At 44.6% G+C, this 21227-nt stretch overlaps 1 protein-coding gene and 1 non-coding gene across 3 annotated transcripts in view; one reads left to right on the top strand and one right to left on the bottom strand.

The window, feature by feature from the left end:
- LOC126259363 (uncharacterized transporter slc-17.2-like) overlaps positions 1-21227 on the top strand; it is a 531434-nt gene that overhangs the window by 203288 nt on the left and 306919 nt on the right. Inside the window, exon 2 of one of the 2 annotated variants that reach the window (XM_049956099.1) lies at positions 16546-16931. The exons of the other annotated variant lie outside the window; for it this stretch is intronic. The gene's annotated coding sequence lies outside the window, so the exon portion shown is untranslated. The remainder of the gene's footprint in view (positions 1-16545; positions 16932-21227) is intronic. 2 annotated transcript variants of the gene reach the window in all.
- On the bottom strand, positions 9450-9524 carry Trnas-cga (transfer RNA serine (anticodon CGA)). Its single transcript has one exon. It is a non-coding gene; the product is annotated as a tRNA-Ser (tRNA).

Here is a 21227-nt window from a genome sequence, read left to right as displayed (position 1 = left end):
CACTTTATTCAACATGTAAACTTCACTACACATATTCGACTTTTGATTATGGCATCTTTATATGCCTGCCATCATTGGCGATGATGTGGCGCAGACGAATAGCGAAATTATGCATGATCCGCTGAAGTGTCGAAATATGGATGATGTCGGTGGCCTCCTTAATGGCTCAGCAAAGGTTTTGAGATTTTTGCTGTATACCTTATCTTTAAAATGTCCCCATAAAAAAGAGTCACATGTGTTCAGATCCGGAGAATATGATGGCCAATGGAGGCCCATGCCAATGGCTCCTGGGTATCCCAGAGCCAGAATACGGTCCCCAAATGCTCCTACAGGACATCAGACACTCTCCTGTTCTGTCTTGCATAAACAGTATCTTGCCGAAATCAGGGTCGTTTTGGATAAACTTCCAAAACCTTCACGTACCATTCGGTACTCACCGTCCCATCAAGGAATATCGCACCGATTATTCCGTAATTGGACGTTGTACACCACACAGTCACCCCTTCAATATGAAGAAACCTCTCGATCGCGATATGCGGATTCTCAGTTCCCCAAATGCGCCAGTTTTCCTCATTGAGGAATCCTTCCAAATGAAAGTGGACTTCAACAAGGCGTGTAAGCATGCGCCTACTAATTCCCATCATCCCCCGCGGTCAACCTTGCAGCTTCAGCGTCCTAAAGTATACCGTTCAGAAGTTATGACGACTTTCTTTCATTGTGTGTTGTTGTGTTGTGGTCTTCAGTCCTGAGACTGGTTTGATGCAGCTCTCCATGCTACTCTATCCTGTGCAAGCTTCTTCATCTCCCAGTACCTACTGCAACCTACATCCTTCTGAATCTGCTTAGTGTATTCATCTCTTGGTCTCCCTCTACGATTTTTACCCTCCACGCTGCCCTCCAATGCTAAATTTGTGATCCCTTGATGCCTCAGAACATGTCCTATCAACCGATCCCTTCTTCTAGTCAAGTTGTGCCACAAACTTCTCTTCTCCCCAATCCTATTCAATACCTCCTCATTAGTTACGTGATCTACCCACCTTATCTTCAGCATTCTTCTGTAGCCCCACATTTCGAAAGCTTCTATTCTCTTCTTGTCCATACTAGTTATCGTCCATGTTTCACTTCCATACATGGCTACACTCCATACAAATACTTTCAGAAACGACTTCCTGACACTTAAATCTATACTCGATGTTAACAAATTTCTCTTCTTCATAAACGCTTTCCTTTCCATTGCCAGTCTACATTTTATATCTTCTCTACATCGACCATCATCAGTTATTTTACTCCCTAAATAGCAAAACTCCTTTACTACTTTAAGTGTCTCATTTCCTAATCTAATTCCCTCAGCATCACCCGATTTAATTTGACAATATTCCATTATCCTCATTTTGCTTTTGTTGATGTTCATCTTATATCCTCCTTTCAATATAATATTCAATATAATATTCAATAACTGTCACCCTGTGCGTGGACACTGTGCTCGTATTTGTCACTTTATCTGTTCTAAAGCAACGTCAGATGCAGTTACGATCATGGACTCTGCAGAAAGAGCTTCACGTTCCTCACTAGAAACTACTGCATAAACGTCGTTGGTCCCTCATGGTAAAGACCTCGGTAAACAAGGAAGTCTCCATGTTGAGGCAAGCAATTACTTAAAAGAACTTCTATTGTTCTCCTGATATCAGAATTTTTTGTCTGTCGAAATGCATTCGTGACTCACAGATAAGCTTAGTTTCCACGTACATAAACTGCCTGATTTTGTGTGTGCATTACATGTAATGACCTATTACTCTATTATCATTTAGATCATTGTTCCACAGGACTGTACAAGAAACAATCCTTCTTACACAAATTATGACTATGCTCTCGCCGTTTAGCAGGTGTAAACTAAAGAATGTAAGTAAATTAGCTGAGAAAATCCGATTTTGGCTACCAAAGTTTTATCTGAATCCATAGCTTCAAAAAAGCGGAATTAATGTATGAACAGCATATTCCCTCGTTCATTCACGGACCAGTGTAAATTTTGCTGATTCCCCCATAAAATTTTCGCTTGTTGGATTGCTGTCTGTGATGTACAGACTGTCAGAGGTCAGACAGAAGGAGCAACTGGTCTAAGATTGCACTGCACAGTTTTCTGCATCACCTGGGTCTGCGGTAGCCTCTGGGGGCAATCGTCTCGCAGACATCGTCGGATTTTGTTATGCAGTCGGGGACAGGTGTCGGTTCTCTAGTGGAATGTTTACTATTGTTCCACCATCTACAGACCAACGACAAACGTTTCCTGTATCTCTGAAGCGTCGCCAAAGACTTGAAACTAAGCTTATTTCGACACTCACGAGGGAGAGTCCTCTATATGACCCGCTTCAAGGAGCCCACGGGTTCTGACCTGAACTAGACGTCCCGAATGCTTACTTCATGGGATTATGTTGTGAGCTTAATCAACGTACTATAGTCCACTCACGAAAAACAACAAATGTGACTGATACGTTGTGGGCATGCCGCACAGCTGTTGTTATCTGTGAAACATGAATGCATTCGACAGACAAAAGATTCTGATATCAGGAGAATAACAGAGGTTCTTTTTAAGTAACTGCTTACCTTTTCCGACTTTCCCATATGTGGTCTACTTTTGGACTACACTGCATTTCGCTTTATCAAATTTTTCACGCAGGTTGTTTGATTTTTACAGTGAAGAAAAAAGTAGCAAGAATCTGTGAACGAAAAAAACAAGTCGTTCTATCCGCACTTTGAAACAGTCAAGGTGTTCGGATGAAATACATTGCCGTTCCGTACATGATTCGTAGCTCTTCAAGTGGGAATACATTGTATTCTACAATAGAACAAGAGTATAAATAAAATCGCATTCAGTGACTGTTACATTTCTTTTCAATTTAGTCTAACGAGTTTCTGCATTCTTACTGCATATTAGCATATTTTTTGTAATTATTGTGTAGTCCTATGGCTACAAAAGCTAGCCACGTTTCTAATGGTTCATGCACTAAATCGCAAGGTCACTATTTACACGTATGTCAGTGGAGTATGAGATATTTGTGTAGGGTTACAGGCCAGTAGATAACAGCACAAAATTAAAAATAAAATGCCTGTTTAGTAACAGGTAGCCGTAGAATATCTGTAGCAAGAGTCATAAGGGAAATTGACTTTGAATGTGCATAACGATCTGGTAATTTATTTTATTGGTGCTACTTTGCATTCCTTTTAGTTGCAAATGTTTGCTTCTCTGATATTATAGACAATCGCTGCACTTCAGAGAGTGACACATGATGTCTTTGTAAACGTATGGAGCTTCCTTCAGTTGCCAAACGGTGACGCACACACACAGACACAGACACACAGACACACACACACACACACAAACGAGCAGGCTGACCCTGGATACATTACACGTTCCCACCGGTAGGATAATTTTGCATGGACGTACCGATCTCCAAATTTTTGAACACGGTGCACTAATCGGTTTAACGTTATTCTGACTCTGTACACCTTCCCCATGTGCGTCTTTTCAGGGGTGCATTCGGTCCTGACTTCATTTTTATGGATGACAACGTGCTATCACATCAAGCAGCGAGGGAGAAGGAGCTCCAGGTGCGAGAGGATATTCAGCGAAAGGAGCTGGCCCGTCCATTCTCCGACCTTAATCCCATCGAGTACATGTGGAACGCGTTGGGGAGACGAATGACGGCGCGTCCACATGCACTAAGGACCACACAGCAATTGTCAACGGCGCTGGTTGAAGAAAGGAACACCATACTACAAGAACTCCTTACAAACCTCGCAGCGAGCATTGGAACACGTTTCAGAGCACTTATCGCCGACCCTGGTGATCAGAAACTCTATTAAGAACCGTGTCCCGGCTTTTGTAATGTCCAGGAGACCATGATGAATCGTGGTGATTTCAGTATAATTATTGTCTTTCTACAGAAGTGACATTTCTGTTCGTCCCATTGGGTATATCTCTAAAATACCTTCTGAACTACATTATAGAAGTTCTTTCTATGTAGGGTCCAAGTTTCACCAAGCTGCGTTACATGGCACTAACATATCATGCGTGAGTCACTTTCGTGCCTAGGTTTTGCACACCAGTGTATTTATACGACTGTTTTTATTTTCGATCGGTACCATCGCCAGCAAAATACGGTACAAATTTTTAAAGACCCTGTAGCAGAGAATGTGTATCTAGACTTAACGTTGCCATCATCAAACGCACCATCATCAACAGTATCACATGAGACGCACCGACGACGTGTCTGTTTTAAAAACAGGACGTTTGACACAATGGTCAGAATTTTACATCAGCACTGGTCAACCAATTGCCGATCAAAGTCTGATGAAATTATTATCCACCAAGAAGATACGAACGGCTACGGGCCGAGCGACACAGAGCTTTGCCACCTCTGTTACAGCGACAATATCAGAAAGAACATCGGCGTTTCACATCGTGAAAACTGGCGAAGATAGACTTTCTAATCAAAGAAGCTTGACTAGAAGTGTGATGGGAGTGCTGGACTCGTTAGGTTTCCTAATGTTGCCAAGTGGGTCCGCGGCCGGGGTCTCGACCATGACCTTGGTTGAGGCCGCCTCCCACAGACAAGAAGCGACAGCTGGTCTCGCCGACTCAGCGCGGTTACAACACAGCCGGCCGCCCGGCAACTATTGGCGCCTTCCATCCATGCTCCACAGCCGCCGGAAAATTGTGATCACCGTACGATTACGTCATAACTGCTCAAAAAAATTCTTCCGCAGTCCTCAAGATTTGCATATGAGGGGCGTCAATAAGTAACGCAACACATTTTTTTCTCGGCCAGTTTAGGTTCAAAAAATGCGGAATATCTTGTAGGACATCGTGGAATACTCCCGCTTCAGTCTGTGTAGTTTAATGAAGTTCCAATAGATGGCAGCGCTATACGTACCCATCAAAATGGCGTCTGTAACGGAGATGTTTCTCAACAGAGAGCTGTCACTGAGTTTCTTTTGGCGGAAGGAAAACCAGAGTATCGCAGATATTCGTAGGAGCTGGCAGAATGTCTACAGGGACCTGGCAGTGAACAAAAGTACGGTGAGGCGTTGGGGAGGCATCTGTCATTATGGCAACAAGGTCGTGCAAACCTGTCCGAGCTCCCGCGTGCTGGCCGGCCGCACACAGCTGAGTCTACCTCTACATCTACATCTACATCCATACTTCCCAAGCCACCTGAGGGTGTGTGGCGGAGGGTACTTTGAGTACGTCTATCGGTTCTCCCTTCTATTCCAGTCTCGTATTGTTCGTGGAAAGAAAGATTGTCGGTATGCCTCTGTGTGGGCTCTAATCTCTCTGATTTTATCCTCATGGTCTCTTCGTGAGATGTACGTAGGAGAGAGAAATATACTGCTTGACTCCTCGGTGAAGGTATGCTCTCGAAATTTCAACAAAAGCCCGTACTGAGCTACTGAGCGTCTCTCCTGCAAAGTCTTCCACTGGAGTTTACCTATCTTCTCCGTAACGCTTTCGCGATTACTAAATGATCCTGTAACGAAGCGCGCTGCTCTCCGTTGGATCTTCTCTATCTCTTCTATCAACCCTAACTGGTACGGATCCCACACTGGTTAACAATATTCAAGCAGTGGGCGAACAAGTGTACTGTAACCTACTTCCTTTGTTTTCGGAGTGCATTTCCTTAGGATTCTTCCAATGAATCTCAGTCTGGCATCTGCTTTACCAACGATCAACTTTATATGATCATTCCATTTTAAATCACTCCTAATGCCTACTCCCAGATGATTGCTGACCTGCAATGTTGGAACGTGCGGACACACTCACTCGAGGTGATTGACGGATGAGAATCAGAGACCTCGCTGCATAACTGGACGTCTCTGTTGGTAGTTCTGACACATTGCTCCACCAACTGGGTGTCCGCTGGATTTCTCGTCGCCTTACAGAAGATCGTAAAGAGCAACGAACGACCACCTATGCGGAATTTCTTGCGCATTGCGACAGTGATAGTAACACCTTTTTGTCGAACATCATCACAGGCAATGAAACATGGGTTCAGTACTTCGAACTGAAATCCAAGGAGTGGCGTCACACCACCTCTCCTCCGAAGAACAAGTTCAAAGTCATGTCGATTGTCTTGTGGGACTACGTGGGGCTATTGTGTTTCGTGTTCTCCCTCATGGTGCAACAATAAACTCTGAAGCGTATTGTGTTACCCTCAGAAAATTAGAACAACGAATTCAGCGTGTTCGTCGTCACAAAAATGCGAACGAACTCCTATATGTTAACGCAAGTCCTCACACATGTCTGCCCACGCGAGAGGATCTGAGAAAATTTTATTGTGTTGTTCTTCCTCATCCACCCCACAGTCCGGATTTCACGTTTTCCGACGTCATCTGTTTGGCCCAATGAATGATGCAGTCCGCGGGAAGCAGTGCTTGGATGACAGGCATGTTACTGATGCAGGAGAGGGGTACCACCTGGTCGTTCACGCCTCCCAGTAAGGTAGAGTAACGCCATTGCATTGAACGGAGACTACGTTCAAAATTAGGGTTCGGTAGTCCCGGTGTATTGGAATCCAGGATAAACCCAACCTGCTTTCAGAAAAAAAGTGATGTATTATTTTTTGATCGCCTCTTGTACTTCGTTTTTTCTCATTTCTTAATTTCGCTCAGCTACGAACGACTTCAATCTATTGTCTCCTTTTCCGAGCTTTGACTGCCGCCCAGTGCTCTAGCATTCGTTTTCGATGTTGTTCTTTTTTCTCTTGTGTCCACGCCTGCCCTATCTTCATCATCGGCTCTTCCTGGAAACCTTAATGTGTTCGTAGTTCTTCCTTAATGGGATCATGCTCCCTGGATGTATTTACGAGAAATTTATAGTCGTCGTTGATCCTTTCACCTCCTATGAACAATGTCCCGTTGGTTTTCTCATTTTGAAATTAGGTTAATATCGTCTTGGGTATCCGTTCTGGCCTCATTCGTCTCACATGGCCATGAAAGACAATCCTTCTTTCTTGCATCGTGTTACTTACCTCCTCCACGTGCTTATTTCGTTTGTAGTTGCGACACCTTCTGCAGTCGCCCTTTTCTTTAACGGCTCCAAGGATTTTTCTCGAAATCCTTCATTCTTTGCTGTCATATTCCTCCATTATGCATTTCTTGTACATCTTAAGTCTCTGCCGTAAATTGTGCCTCCAGTTGAATAACAGTGTAGAAGTGTTTAACTTTTGGCGTTTACTGATATCGATGTCTTTGTGTAGATTTTTTTTTTTTCATTTAGTTGGTAGTCCATATTCATCTTATTAATGCATGATGCGAAGGTTTTACTTTCTTATAGATTAGGCTCTCTCTATTCTCCTAGCTATTTAAACACCTATTTATACATTTTTGCGTCAATTGACCATCTGCAAAGGCTAGACAGTTGATTTTAAGTTTCATATACTTGTTGCCTAGCCTTACCTCTCAATTCTCCACTTTTAGTTCTTTCTTATTTTTATTTGCATAGCTACTTTTTTCCGAAATCTCTTTTTCAGTACTCCTTCGTCCACAGGAAATAACCACCTTCATCCCTGATGGAGGTAAAACTAAACCTCCTTTCTTAGTATAGTTCAGTAGAGCAGTTGCGAAAACTGTACAGTTTGTCAGCATGTCTTGAAGAGTCATTTCGATCTTAGTAATTTTAAAATAGTAAGGGTAGGGCTGGTGTATTACGCAGGTAGGCTATTGGGAAATTCAGCTGCTCAAGTGAAACACAAAACACTGAAGATCTGTCCGTGGTCAACGACACCGGCTGATGACCAATGAGAGTGCACTGTTAGCTGATGCAAACAATAATTGTCTTCGAACTGTTTCTGTACCTTACGCAGTAAAAGCATCGTCCGCACTGCTTGACGCTCGTTGTCCGTCACTGCGTGAGGTATGCCTGCTCTTGGCTTAGCTGTGTTCCTTCGCGTTTCCACTTCACAATAACATCACCGACAGTCGACTTGGGCATCTTTAGAGGTGATGGAACGTTCCTGTTACTCAGGTGACATCCAGTGACAAGCCCATGTTTAAAGTCACTAATCTCTCCTGATCGACACATTCTGTTGGTACTTCTGCACGGACAACAAAATAACCTCACCTTCTGTCATACTGATGGGTCCGGCTCTCGTGGCACTTATTGATCAATTCCACGTTCCGCATCACTTCTGATATGATAGTGTACAAATTCCCATCTCAGTGTCTTACAATGGATAACATGACGGCCTCCGTTGAAGAGTGGTAAAGACTTGATCAGCAACGTGTCGACCGTGGGCAATCCAAGCATGTTACAGTATAATCCACAAGATGCAGCAACAAGGTATTGAATGTTACCCAATAACGTATACTGATTTCGCAGATTTGCACAGATTTACACTTTGGAGTGGACTGTTTTTGATCTGTTTATTGTTTTGTTTTTATTTCACAGTAAATTTATTTTGTTAGTTTCTCGAGGAGTATTCTTTCACTCCCTGCTCCTCTTGAATCTCAACTCAGGTTCGTAGATACAATGTTTGGATGAAACTAATGAGAACTGTTATTATTCTCTGAAATGACTTTATTGATAGAGGTACTTATAGTAACCCATCTGCAATATAATCGCCTCCGTTATTTATGACCTTTAGTCAGATGTCCGGATGGCCTCGTATACTATCTGCACGTCTATTTCTGTTGATGTCCCGTGTTGACTGCCCTATGTCATGGATAATGTCACCCCTAGGGTTGTACCGGATTCCTCCCATTGGTTCTTTCACTTCGGCAAAGAGATCTTAATCCCAGAGACTCATGTCGAGTGAGTACGGCTGATGTTCCAGACTGCCACTTTGCCAGCGGTGCAAGAAGTCCTGGACAGCAGCAACGGTGTGGCGTCGTGCATTGTCATGCAGAATGATGGGATGCTATTCCATGAAGTTCCGTCTCTTTCGCCTGAGTGCTGAACGAAGACGGTGTTGCAGGAACGTGCAGTAGTACGCAGCGTCTACCATCACCCTTGGTGGTACAGCATGATACAGTAATAACCCATCAGTGTGATTCTCCACAATGAACATCACCACAGCACTTCGTGAAGCGCACACTTTCTGTGGACGAGGAGAGCCGGAATGCCTCCATTCATTGGACTGGCGTTTCAAGTTTGGTTCATGTGTGAACGCATCTGTGTTTCGTCGACAATGACGATGCGTCGAAGGAAGTCGTTGCGTTCCTTTTGTCCCGGCTTAACAAATCCTGTGCGACGGCTTAGTGGTGCTATTTTGTCTCTCGGACATTTCACAGGGATCCAGCTTACTGCAATTTTGTGGTACCCCTGAAAGTGGAGCACAATTTTGTGGCTTACTCCGACTTCTGTTGTTAACTGACACGCAGTCCAACTGCGATCAACGTCCAAGAAGGAAGCAAGTAGTTGACTGTATTGAAACTTCCTGGCAGATTAAAACTGTGTGCCCGACCGAGACTCGAACTCGGGACCTTTGCCTTTCGCGGGCAAGTGCTCTACCAACTGAGCTATCGAAGCACGACTCACGACCGGTACTCACAGCTTTACTTCTGCCAGTACCTCGTCTCCTACCTTCCAAACTTTACAGAAGCTCTCCTGCGAACCTTGTAGAAGATAGGAGACGAGGTACTGGCAGAAGTAAGAGGGGCAGCAGCCTTTTCAGTAGTTGCAGGGGCCACAGTCTGGATGATTGACTGATCTGGCCTTGTAACATTAACCAAAACGGCCTTGCTGTGCTGGTACTGCGAACGGCTGAAAGCAAGGGGAAACTACAGCCGTAATTTTTCCCGAGGACATGCAGCTTTACTGTATGATTAAATGATGATGGCGTCCTCTTGGGTAAAATATTCCGGAGGTAAAATAGTCCCCCATTCGGATCTCCGGGCGGGGACTACTCAAGAGGACGTCGTTATCAGGAGAAAGAAAACTGGCATTCTACGGATCGGAGCGTGGAATGTCAGATCCCTTAATCGGGCAGGTAGGTTAGAAAATTTAAAAAGGGAAATGGATAGGTTAAAGTTAGAAATAGTGGGAATTAGTGAAGTTCGGTGGCAGGAGGAACAAGACTTTTGGTCAGATGATTACAGAGTTATAAATATAAAATCAAATAGGGGTAATGCAGGAGTAGGTTTAATAATGAATAAAAAAATAGGAGTGCGGGTTAGCTACTACAAACAGCATAGTGGACGCATTATTGTGGCCAAGATAGACACAAAGCCCATGCCTACTACAGTAGTACAGGTTTATATGCCAACTAGCTCTGCAGGCGATGAAGAAATTGATGAAATGTATGACGAGATAAAAGAAATTATTCAGGTAGTGAAGGGAGACGAAAATTTAATAGTCTTGGGTGACTGGAATACGTCAGTAGGAAAAGGGAGAGAATGAAACATAGTAGGTGAATATGGATTGGGGGGAAGAAATGAAAGAGGAAGCCGCCTTGTAGAATTTTGCACAGAGCATAACTTAATCATAGCTAACACTTGGTTCAAGAATCATAAAAGAAGGTTGTATACCTGGAAGAATCCTGGAGATACTAAAAGGTATCAGATAGATTATATAATGGTAAGACAGAGATTTAGGAACCAGGTTTTAAAGTGTAAGACATTTCCAGGGGCAGATGTGGATTTTGACCACAATCTATTGGTTATGAACTGCAGATTGAAACTGAAGAAACTGCAAAAAGGTGGGAATTTAAGGAGATGGGACCTGGATAATCTGAAAGAACCAGAGGTTGTACAGAGTTTCAGGGAGAGCATAAGGGAACAATTGACAGGAATGGGGGAAAGAAATACAGTAGAAGAAGAATGGGTGGCTCTGAGGGATGAAGTAGTGAAGGCAGCAGAGGATCAAGTAGGTAAAAAGACAAGGGTAATCCTTGGGTAACAGAAGAAATATTGAATTTAATTGATGAAAGGAGAAAATATAAAAACGCAGTAAATGAAGCAGGCAAAAAGGAATACATACGTCTCAAAAATGAGATCGACAGGAAGTGCAAAATGGCTAAGCAGGGATGGCTAGAGGACAAATGTAAGGATGTAGAGGCTTGTCTCACTAGGGGTAAGATAGATACTGCCTACAGGAAAATTAAAGAGACCTTTGGAGAGAAGAGAACCACTTGTATGAATATCAAGAGCTCAGATGGCAACCCAGTTCTAAGCAAAGAAGGGAAGGCAGAAAGGTGGAAGGAGTATATAGAGGGTTTATACAAGGGCGATGCACTTGAGGACAATATTACGGAAATGGAAGAGGATGTAGATGAAGATGAAATGGGAGATAAGATACTGCGTGAAGAGTTTGACAGAGCACTGAAAGACCTGAGTCGAAACAAAGCCCCAGGAGTAGACAACATTCCATTAGAACTACTGATGGTCTTGGGAGAGCCAGTCCTGACAAAACTCTACCATCTGGTGAGCAAGATGTATGAGACAGGCGAAATACCCACAGACTTCAAGAAGAATATAATAATTCCAATCCCAAAGAAAGCAGGTGTTGACAGATGTGAAAATTACCGAATTATCAGTTTAATAAGTCACAGCTGCAAAATACTAACGCGAATTCTTTACAGACGAATGGAAAAACTGGTAGAAGCGGACCTCGGGGAAGATCAGTTAGGATTCCGTAAAAATGTTGGAACACGTGAGGAATACTAACCTTACGACTTATCTTAGAAGAAAGATTAAGAAAAGGCAAACCTACGTTTCTAGCATTTGTAGACTTAGAGAAAGCTTTTGACAACGTTAACTGGAATACCCTCTTTCAAATTCTGAAGGTGGCAGGGGTAAAATACAAGGAGCAAAAGGCTATTTACAATTTGTACAGAAACCAGATGGCAGTTATAAGAGCCGAGGGGCATGAAAGGGAAGCAGTGGTTGGGAAAGGAGTGAGACAGCGTTGTAGCCTCTCCCCGATGTTATTCAATCTGTATATTGAGCAAGCAGTAAAGGAAACAAAAGAAAAATTCGGAGTAGGTATTAAAATTCATGGAGAAGAAGTAAAAACTTTGAGGTTCGCCGATGACATTGTAATTCTGTCAGAGACAGCAAAGGACTTGGAAGAGCGGTTGAACGGAATGGACAGTGTCTTGAAAGGAGGATATAAGATGAACATCTACAAAAACAAAACGAGGATAATGGAATGTAGTCAAATTAAATCGGGTGATGCTGAGGGGATTAGATTAGGAAATGAGACACTTAAAGTAGTAAAGGAGTTTTGCTATTTAGGGAGTAAAATAACTGATGATGGTCGAAGTAGAGAGGATATAAAATGTAGATTGGCAATGGCAAGGAAATCGTTTCTGAAGAAGAGAAATTTGTTAACATCGAGTATAGATTTAAGTGTCAGGAAGTCGTTTCTGAAAGTATTTGCATGGAGTGTAGCCATTTATGGAAGTGAAACATGGACGATAAATAGTTTGGACAAGAAGAGAATAGAAGCTTTCGAAATGTGGTGCTACAGAAGAATGCTGAAGATAAGGTGGGTAGATCACGTAACTAATGAGGAGGTATTGAATAGGATTGGGGAGAAGAGAAGTTTGTGGCACAACTTGACTAGAAGGAGGGATCGGTTGGTAGGACATGTTTTGAGGCATCAAGGGATCACAAATTTAGCATTGGAGGGCAGCGTGGAGGGTAAAAATCGTAGAGGGAGACCAAGAGATGAATACACTAAGCAGATTCAGAAGTATGTAGGTTGCAGTAGGTACTGGGAGATGAAGAGGCTTGCACAGGATAGAGTGGCATGGAGAGCTGCATCAAACCAGTCTCAGGACTGAAGACCACAACAACAACAACAACATTCCAACAATTTTAATACACATGCAGTTTCCAGTAATATTTGCTGGTTTGACTTTGGTTAGGAACAGGCCAACTTTTTTGCGTGAAAATAACGAAATCAAATTTTAATAATGTTATTTTACTAACAATAATTAGTTTTAACAGTTCTCAAACTACACGAAAAGAATAACTTAGAAAATTATGGGAAAATGATAATGGTGAACCAATTGTCGTTTAATACAAATTTTTAAATACGGGATACAAAGAAGTGTGACTCTAGTGTCTTCCAAATTTATTGGAAACGCTCTCTTTGAAGTTTGAAACATACATAAAAAGTTAGAAATGGTGTTGGACAAAAGCATTTTGTGCAGATTAATTATTATAGAAATATTATGTGTCAAAAGTTATATTCGTATACTTTTGGTCGTACATCAGTAATCTGTGACTAAATAATCGTAATTAACAAAATTATATTCATAACTTTGTGTAAACAGTAAAGAAATTGCAATATACTAGATCTTATGGCTGAATAGAAACGGCACAATGTCCGCTTCCATTACAGTGTGAAGTCGCAAAATACCTTGTTATAGGGTTGTTAGTGTTAATGTGAAGATTCAGTAGTTTCATTGCCCCGCGTGAGCTACCTAATCGCTCACGTCTTTTATAATTATTATTTTATTTGTTAATTACTATCTTTTGATAATTAGCTATATGCAGTTCATTAAGCCCAGTGGATTGAGACGTCACTATTAGTTTAATATATCCTTTGTTGGAACCTATTATTGAATTAAAGTAACAAAATTGTGCTTAGATTTTCGAATAAAACTTCAGCTTCCATGAATGCTTCAATCTTGGACGTCATTCCCTACTTCCGAATTACTGTTCAGTATCACCAGTACATCATAAGTATCCGGAGACTTATATGTAAAGCAATTTGGTCATTAGATGGACACGTCAGTGTAATAAGAGGCGGGACCAAATCTAGACTAAGACCGAAAGACCTCATGTACTGATGAACATTGGCCGATGAGCATTCCGAGCAGTGGTTGTAAAAAATCACATAAAAACAGCGGAAGGAATCATTCGTTAGTCCAAACCTGTTACCAACAGTTCAGCTAGAATAACGATTACGTAGGCAGTTAAAAAGAACGATGTACAATGTTCGAACAGCTCCTCATAAGCTACATAAATTTCTGACACCTGAGGTGGTGTAAAGAGTGACGACACTGGACAAAGGATCACTGGAAAGGTGCGATTTGGAGTGATGAATCATGCCATCCCCTGTGGCAATCGGATGGCTTGGTTTGGGTTTTGCTAATACTAGACGTTAGTTACCACAATGTGTAGCGTCAGTAGTGAAGCAAGGAGTATGGTGTTACGTTATGGCGGTGTTTTTCGTGGTTAAGTTGCGGTCCCATTATGGTACTCAAAGAAAACGAGAAATACATAAAAATATAGACATACGAGGGTTGTCCAGAAAGTAAGTTCCGATCGGTCGCGAAGTGGAAACCACAGTGAAAACCAAAAAGTTTTATTTACAACAGTTAGGTACACCTTCCACCTACTTCGCTACATAGTAACCACTCCAAGTTCGAGTTTTGTCGTAGTGTTGTATCAACTTTCCAATATCCTCGTCATAGAAAGCAGCCGCCTGTGCTTTTGGCCAGTTATCTGCACTGATCTGCAGCTGGTTGTCTGTGGAAAAATTTTGTCTTCATAGCCAGCGGTTCTTGTGAGCAGAGATGAGACTCAGGGAGAGCCAATTACGGACTGTATTGTGGGTGATCATACACATCTCATCGGAAACGCTGCAGGAGCGTCTTCATTGCCCCTGCAGTGTGCGGCCGAGAATTGGTATGAAGAAAGAACTGCTCGACAGTTGTGTTATGTGGGCTGCATAGACACAGGCGAAATCTCTAACCAGGCCCTCGTACTCGGCGGGAGACGCTATACCCTATGCATCTTTATGTGCTCACTGTTCACTCAAAACTGGAAAGAGCGACGCGACAAGATCGACAGGCGTACTAGAGACACTGCCCAACACATCTGCGCATAGCTTTACTGGATTTTCCCAGTGGTTTCCATTTCGCGTCCGATCGGAACTTACTTTCTGGGCAACCCTCGTATTTTAGAGCCCTATGCAGTGTTTGGTGACAATCACTACACTGAGTCACTGGTCGAATGAACAGTTAAGCTACTCCATTATATACATTAAGATGACAAAAGTTTTGGGACACCGATACCCACGTATACAGATGGCGGTAGTATCGCGCATTCAAGCATAAAAGGGCAGTGTATTGGCAGAGCTGTCATTTATACTCAGATGATTTGTGTGAATTGGTTTCAGACGTGATTATGGCCACACGACTTTGAGCATGAAATGGTAGTTGGAGCTAGAAGCATGGGACATTCCATTTCGGAAGTAGTTAGGGAATTCAATATTCTGAAATGTACAGTGACAACCGTACACCGAGAATACAAAATTTCAGGCATTACCTCTCACCACAGGTAAAGAAGTGGCAAACTCAGTTCACTTAACGACCGAGAGTTGCGTCGTTTTGGTAATGTTGTCAGTGCTAACAAACAAGCAACACTGCGTGAAATAACCGCAGATATCAGTGTGGAACGAAGGACGAATGTATCCGTTAGGACAGTGCCCGAAATTTGGCGATAATGGGCTGTGGCAGCACCCGACAGAGTGGAATCCTTTGTTAACAGCACGACATCGCCTGCAGCGCCTCCCCGAATTCGTGACCTTATCGGTTGGACCCTTGGCGATTCAAGAACTGTGGCCTGGTCATCCGAGTGCCGATTTCAGTTGGTAAAAGCTGATGGTAGGACCGAGTGTAGCGCAGACCACACGAAGCCCTGGACCCTAGTTGTCAACAAGGCAATGTGAAATCTGATAGTAGCTCCGGAATGGTGTGGGCTGTGTTTAGGTGGGATTCACTGGGTCCTCTCGTCATACTGAACCGATCATTGATTGGAAATGGTTACGTTTGGCTACATGGAGGCCATTTGTAGCAATTCATGAGCTTCATGACCCAAACAACAATGAAATGTATATGGATGACAAGGCATAATGTCAAAGGGCCACAGTTGTTTGTGATTGTTCCGAAGAATATTGTAGACAGTTCGAGCGAATGATCTGGGCACCCAGATCATCCGAAGTGAATCCCATCGAACATTTTTGGGGGATAATCAAGCGTCAGTTCGTGCACAAACTCCTGCTCCGGCAACACTTACGCAATTATGGACGGCTAAAGAGGCAGCATTGCTCGGTATTTCTGCGGAGCATTACCAACGATTTGTTGGGTCCGTGCCATGCCTAGTTGCTGCACTACTCCGGGCAAAAGGAAGTTCGACACGGTATTAGGAGGAACCTCATGACATTCTTCAGGTCAGTGTGTATCACAATGACAGTGTTAAGATTCCTGAAATGGACTGGTCTGTCCAGAGTACTGACCTGAACCCAGTGGATCACCTTTGAGATGAGTTAAAGTGTCGTCCTCGCTCCAGACCCCAGGGTCCAACACTACTATCTTCTCTGGTTTCGGTTCTTGAGAAGGAATGACTGACAATTCTCCACAGACATTCAGACACCTCATTGGAAGTGTCTTTAGCACAGTTCAAGCCGTCATAAAAGCCAAGAGTAGTCGCGCCCGACATTAATGTTCACCAATAGGTGTCTAGGCACTTTTGATCACATAACGTATATGAGCTACTACAAGTAAAACTAAAAATTTCCCTTTCTTTCTCCCGTAGGTTCCTTCGCTATCGAACACCGGAGAGTAGAGCGGTACAGTTGTAATATAGACAGTTGATAAGCGCGGCACGTGACACGCATCGTAAGACTAGTCGCGTGCGTAGCTATCACCGATACGGAGTGACCGCGTGTCGCAAGCGCCCGCGGCCGCCTACGTCACGCGGACGGCGTTCCCGCCAGCGTCGCGGGGGTCCTGCTATTCCCGGCGATCTGCCTGACGCACACAGTGTACAGCGCACGGTCGCTGCCGCCGGAACAGCCGCTGCTCAGCTGATCGCGACAGAGCGCCAATTTCCTGCCTCACTCTGACATCTCAACTCGCTGCGCCCGACCTCCATCCCACTGGTCACTCTGCCGCTCAGAGCTTGGCTCTGGAACCTTTGAGGTAAGTGCCTTCGCTACAGTGCGGCGTCATAATTGTAGTTTATTTGGATGGTACATAAGGTGTAGCGTTTCTCCAAAACTTTAATAAACACAACAGGTACACATAACAGAGAGTTTAGTCATCAATAATGTATTCTCCTTCACTATTTACAACAGCTGCGGTAAGTTTTCGATTCCGCGACTGTAGAAATCACGTGGTTTTGAGGCGAAGAATTCGTCGAGATGTTCGGAGCGGCTGGCCACTGTGACCGAGCGATTCTAAGCGCTTCAGTCCGGAACCGCGCTGCTGCTACGCACGCAGGTTCAAATCCTGCCTCGGGCATGGATGTGTGTGATGTCCTACGGTTAGCCAGGTTTAAGCAGTTCTATGTTCTACGGGACTGATGACATCAGATGTTAAGTCCCATAGTGCTAAGAGCCAGTTGAACCAGTTGTTCGGAGAGCGTTTTCGTCCGGAAAGGAAGTTCCTGTTCAATAGAGAGCGGGAAAGCTTAAAATGTGAGGGTACAAGATCAGGTGAATATGGCGGGTGCGGAATGACTTTCCATTCCAACTTTTGTATAGCGTTTTTTGTCAGTCAAGAGGAATGCGTGCGGGCCTTATCGTGGAGCACCAACACTTCAAGCTGCCTTCCTGGTCGTGGTTGTTATATTGCGTCTGCAAGACAGCTCAGTTGTTGACAACAAATGTCAGCAGTGATGGTTACACCTCGGGGAAGCAATTCGTAATACACTCCTGGAAATTGAAATAAGAACACCGTGAATTCATTGTCCCAGGAAGGGGAAACTTTATTGACACATTCCTGGGGTCAGATACATCACATGATCACACTGACAGAACCACAGGCACATAGACACAGGCAACAGAGCATGCACAATGTCGGCACTAGTACAGTGTATATCCACCTTTCGCAGCAATGCAGGCTGCTATTCTCCCATGGAGACGATCGTAGAGATGCTGGATGTAGTCCTGTGGAACGGCTTGCCATGCCATTTCCACCTGGCGCCTCAGTTGGACCAGCGTTCGTGCTGGACGTGCAGACCGCGTGAGACGACGCTTCATCCAGTCCCAAACATGCTCAATGGGGGACAGATCCGAAGATCTTGCTGGCCAGGGTAGTTGACTTACACCTTCTAGAGCACGTTGGGTGGCACGGGATACATGCGGACGTGCATTGTCCTGTTGGAACAGCAAGTTCCCTTGCCGGTCTAGGAATGGTAGAACGATGGGTTCGATGACGGTTTGGATGTACCGTGCACTATTCAGTGTCCCCTCGACGATCACCAGTGCCGTACGGCCAGTGTAGGAGATCGCTCCCCACACCATGATGCCGGGTGTTGGCCCTGTGTGCCTCGGTCGTATGCAGTCCTGATTGTGGCGCTCACCTGCACGGCGCCAAACACGCATACGACCATCATTGGCACCAAGGCAGAAGCGACTCTCATCGCTGAAGACGACACGTCTCCATTCGTCCCTCCATTCACGCCTGTCGCGACACCACTGGAGGCGGGCTGCACGATGTTGGGGCGTGAGCGGAAGACGGCCTAACGGTGTGCGGGACCGTAGCCCAGCTTCATGGAGACGGTTGCGAATGGTCCTCGCCGATACCCCAGGAGCAACAGTGTCCCTAATTTGCTGGGAAGTGGCGGTGCGGTCCCCTACGGCACTGCGTAGGATCCTACGGTCTTGGCGTGCATCCGTGCGTCGCTGCGGTCCGGTCCCAGGTCGACGGGCACGTGCACCTTCCGCCGACCACTGGCGACAACATCGATGTACTGTGGACACCTCACGCCCCACGTGTTGAGCAATTCGGCGGTACGTCCACCCGGCCTCCCGCATGCCCACTATACGCCCTCGCTCAAAGTCCGTCAACTGCACATACGGTTCACGTCCACGCTGTCGCGGCATGCTACCAGTGTTAAAGACTGCGATGGAGCTCCGTATGCCACGGCAAACTGGCTGACACTGACGGCGGCGGTGCACAAATGCTGCGCAGCTAGCGCCATTCGACGGCCAACACCGCGGTTCCTGGTGTGTCCGCTGTGCCGTGCGTGTGATCATTGCTTGTACAGCCCTCTCGCGGTGTCCGGAGCAAGTATGGTGGGTCTGACACACCGGTGTCAATGTGTTCTTTTTTCCATTTCCAGGAGTGTACATCTCACCGTCACTGTTACACCAGATGCATAACATTACCTTCGGCGAAAGCGCACAAGTCTTTGTATGGACAGTTGCTGCTTTGTTTAGAGTCAACCATTCCTTTCTTTTCCTTACGGTAGCATAAAGACAACACTTCCTCGTCACTGATAGCGATGTAGTATAGGAATGGTTGGTGTTATTCACAAGCCAATTGATGACGAGCATGCGGATGGTCCCGGCGGAGGTTCGAGTCCTCCCTCAGGCATGTGTGTGTGTGTTTGTCCTTAGGATAATTTAGGTTAAGTAGTGTGTAAGCTTAAGGACTGATGACCTTAGCAGTTAAGTCCCATAAGATTTCACACACATTTGAACATTTGATGACGAGCAAGCAGAGATGCACATATGGCCACCCACAGATTTTTGCGATTTTGGCTTCGAGCGCTCTGTTTTTCAACCTTCCTCGTTCCATGTAAATGTTTCACGGTGGTGGGATGATCACAGGTCATCACATCTTCCAGCTCTCGAGTACACTGACGTGGAACATTCTGGATTAACGGGTTTAAAAGATCTTCATCAAACCCCGAAGTGCTTCCTGAAAGCGAGAAAATCATTTTCTTACCATGTCCAATGGTATTATCCACATACACGGTGTAAATGTTTCTGAATGCCTCCGGCCGTGCGGGGTAGTCGAGCGGTCTAGGGCGCCTTGTCACGGTCCGCGCGGTCCCCCCCCCCCCCCCTCCCCCGTCAGCCGTGTCGGAGGTTCGAGTCCTACCTCAGGCATGGGTGTGTGTCTTGTTCTTAGCGTAAGTTAAAGTTAGATTAAGTAGTGTGTAAGCTTATGCGCCGATGACCTCAACAGTTTGGTCCCATAAGACATTAACACATATTTCCAGGTTTTCCTGAATGCCTGTGTTGCTGTCACCCTCTATGTGTTGCTGTCACCCTCTACTGAACTCAAAGAGAAGAATGTGTCGGAAATATTCCGATTTCTCTACAGGGCATTCTATTTTCTTACGTCCACAGATCGACTCGTTATCTCGAAATGACAGAATGACAATATGTAAAAATGTTTAAATGTGTGTGAAACCTTATGGGACTTAACTGCTAAGGTCATCAGTCCCTAAGATAACACACTACTTAACCTAAATTATCCTAAGGACAGCCGGCCGCGGTGGTCTCGCGGTTCTAGGCGCTCAGTCCGGAACCGCGGGACTGCTACGGTCGCAGGTTCGAATCCTGCCTCGGGCATGGATGTGTGTGATGTCCTTAGGTTAGTTAGGTTTAAGTAGTTCTAAGTTCTAAGTTCTAGGGGACTGATGACCTAAGATGTTAAGTCCCATAGTGCTCAGAGCCTATCCTAAGGACAAACACACACACCCATGCCCGAGGGAGGACTCGAACCTCCGCCGGGAGCAGCAGCACAGTCCATGACTGCAACGCCTTAGACCGCTCGGCGACAATATATAAACCCAAACAGCAACAGTGAACTACAAATAAAAAATTACAATTGATAAATATACTGCTACCAAGCGGAATATCAACATGCAAAGCAAATACGCTACGAACGTATGAACCAACCTAACATATAGAAAGATAAGGCATAGTCTCTCCGCTAACTTTCCGTAGAAATACCATTTCAGATGCTACACATGACGCCTTTTTATTTCTTTGATTGTGAAAGTGTAAGATCGGTATGTTACTGAACGTAATGGTACACATTTTCACTTACTCTAAAGGTGATTTTTTTTAAATTTTGTGTGCAACACGGCTTTTGATTAGTGGCTTCCTCGCCTCCGAAGTCCGTTATTCTTATCTTTATGGAGTCATCATACGTACTTCCTGATGTACTGAAATTGTGTGCTGTCCAACCCGATGTTGCAGCTGTAATTCTGTCATTACCTTTACCCTCTGCACAGGTGAGGGAAGCCTGCTTGTCGTTTGACTATACACTCTCTACATCATCGTTAAAAACATTCTCGGTGGTTGAGTGGCAGGACGGAAGCTAAATCGTTATTTCCTGCCTTCAGTTGTTGGTAATTTTTGCAGATGACGAAGTAACAACAGTCCAGATGGGGGACAGACAAAATAATGTGAACACCTGTACTTACTTGGGAATTGTTTATTAATAAGGAGTTGGACCCTTATTTGCCCGTAATCA

This window comes from Schistocerca nitens, chromosome 5 (assembly GCF_023898315.1).
Source record: "Schistocerca nitens isolate TAMUIC-IGC-003100 chromosome 5, iqSchNite1.1, whole genome shotgun sequence".
NCBI classification, from domain to species: Eukaryota; Metazoa; Arthropoda; class Insecta; order Orthoptera; family Acrididae; genus Schistocerca; species Schistocerca nitens.
Note: the sequence above shows the minus strand (reverse complement) of the source record. Positions and strands in the feature narration are given on the sequence as shown.